Source organism: Solanum pennellii, chromosome 4 (genome assembly GCF_001406875.1).
Source record: "Solanum pennellii chromosome 4, SPENNV200".
NCBI classification, from domain to species: Eukaryota; Viridiplantae; Streptophyta; class Magnoliopsida; order Solanales; family Solanaceae; genus Solanum; species Solanum pennellii.
In genome coordinates this window covers 68,036,843-68,039,716 of record NC_028640.1, presented here as the reverse complement: position 1 = coordinate 68,039,716, position 2,874 = coordinate 68,036,843, and positions in this window count along the sequence as shown.

Here is a 2,874-nt window from a genome sequence, read left to right as displayed (position 1 = left end):
CGTCAAAAATTCCAAACTTTTTAGTGGATGTCCGTCAAGACCTTGTCTATGCAGCCGGTTGGCCCTCACGGCCAGTCCGACTCATTTTGAAGGTCAAACGAGCCCCGAAGCGACAATACCCCTATTTTGACGATTTTCGTGTGCAATAGCAAATATTTTAGGTGATATGGATTCCGACGTCAAAAATGGCAAAAGTTTTTGTGGACGTCCATCAAGACCTTGGCAATGCATCCAGTTGTCCATCACGACCAATCCGACCCATTTGTAATGTGAAACGAGCCCTGAAGCGCGCATATCCCCCATTTAGATGATTTTTGTGTGGTATAGCAAACCATTTTTCGGGTTATCCGGATTTCGACGTAAAAAATGCCAAACTTTTTTGTGGACGTCCGTCAAGACCTTGTCTATGCAGCCGGTTAGCCCTCACGGCCAGTCCGACCCATTTTGAAGGTCAAACGAGCCCCAAAGCGAGCATACCCCTCATTTCGACGATTTTCGTGTAATATAGCAAACAATTTTTTGGGTGATCTAGATTCAGACGTCAAAAATTCCTAAAATTTTTGTGGACGTCTCTCAAGACCTTGGCTATACAGACAGTTGGCCATCACATCCTCTTCGAACCATTTTCAAAGTCAAACGAGCTCCAAAGCGCGCATACCCCATTTTCGACTATTTTCGTGTGCTATAGCAAACAATTTTTTGGGTGATTCGGATTCCGATGTCAAAAATGCCAAAATTTTTCGTGGAGGTCCTTCAAGACCTTGGCTGTGCATCTGGTTGGCCATCACGGCCAGTCCGACCCGTTTTGAAGGTCAAACGAGCCCCTAAGCAGGCATACCCCCCATATGGACGATTTTCGTGTGCTATAGCAAACTATTTTTTAGGTGATCCGGATTCCGACGTCAAAAATACCAAAAGTTTTTGTGGACGTCTGTCAAGACCTTGGCTATGCATCCGATTGTCCTTCACGACCAGTCCGACCAATTTTCAAGGTCAAATGAGCCCCGAAGCGCGTATACCCCCATTTAGATGATTTTCGTGTGCCATAGCAAACCATTTTTTGGGTTATCCGGATTCCGACATAAAAAATGCCAATTTTTTTTGTGGACGTCCGTCAACACCTTGTCTTTGCAGCCGGTTGGACCTCACGGCCAGTCCGAACCATTTTGAAGGTCAGACGAGCCCCAAAGAGAGCATACCCCCCATTTAGACGATTTTCGTTTTCTATAGGAACCCATTTTTTGGGTGATCCGGATTTCGACGTCAAAAATTCAAAAAAATTTTGTGGACATCCGTCAGGACCTTGGCTATGCAGCCAGTTGACCATCACTTCCACTACAAACCATTTTAAAGGTTAAACGAGTCCCAAAGCGCGCATACCCCTATTTCAAGGATTTTCGAGTGCTATAGCAAACAATTTTTTGTGTGATCCGGATTCCGACGTTAAAAATGCTAAAATTTTTTGTTGACGTCTGTCAAGACCTTTGCTATGCATCCGGTTGGCCTTCACGGCAAGTCCGACCAATTTTCAAGGTCAAACGAGCCCTGAAGCGCGCATACCCCCATTTAGATGATTTTCGTGTGCTATAGCAAACCATTTTTTGGGTTATCCGGATTCCGACATCAAAAATGCAAAATTTTTTTGTGGACGTCCGTGAAGACCTTGGCTATGCATCCGGTTGGCCTTCACGGCCAGTCCGACAAATTGTCGAGGTCAAACGAGCCCTAAAGCGCACATACCCCCATTTAGATGATTTTCGTGTGCTTTAGCAAACCATTTTTTGGGTTATCCGGATTCCAACATCAAAAATGCCAATCTTTTTTGTGGACGTCCGTCAAGACCTTGGTTATGCAGCCGGTTGGCCCTCACGGCAAGTCCGACCCATTTTGAAGGTCAAACGAGCCCCGAAGCGCGCATGCCCTCCATTTAGATGATTTTCGTGTGCTATAGCAAACCATTTTTGGGTTATCCGAATTCCAACGTCAAAAATGCCAAAATTTTTGGTGGACGTCTGTCAAGACCTTGGCTATGCATCCGGTTGGACTTCACGGCCATTCCGACCAATTTTCAAGGTCAAACGAGCCCCAAATCGAGCATACCCCCCATTTCGATGATTTTCGTTTGCTATAGCAAACCCATTTTTGGGTGATCCTGATTCCGACGTAAAAAATGCAAAAAATTTTGTGTGGACGTCCGTCAAGACCTTGTCTATGCATCCGCTTGGACCTTACGGCCAATCCGACCCATTTTCAAGGTTAAACGAGCCTCGAAGCGCGCATACCCCCATTTCGACGATTTTCGTGTGCAATAGCAAATCATTTTTTGGGTATTCTGGATTCCGACGTCAAAAATGCCAAAATTTTTTTTAGACGTCCTTCAAGACCTTGGCTATGCAGCCGTTTGGCCATCACATCCACTCAAAACCATTTTCAAGGTCAAACGAGCCCCAAAGCGCGCATACCCCTATTTTAGCGATTTTTGAGTGCTATAGCAAACATCTTTTTTGGTGATCCGGATTTCGACGTCAAAAATGACAAACTTTATTGTGGAGTCCGTCAAGACCTTGTCTATGACGCCGGTTGGCCCTCACGGCCAGTCCGACCCATTTTGAAGGTCAAACGAGCCCCGAAGCGCGCATACCCCTCATTTCGACGATTTTCGTGTGCTATAGCAAACAATTTTTTGGGTGATCCGGATTAAGACGTCAAAAATTCCAAAATTTTTTGTGGACGTCTTTCAATACCTTGGCTATTCAGCCAGTTGTCCATCACGGCCAATCCAACTCATTTTGAAGGTCAAACGAGCCCCGAAGCGAGCATACCCCCCATTTCGACGATTTTCGTGTGCTATAGCAAACCATTTTTTGGGTGATC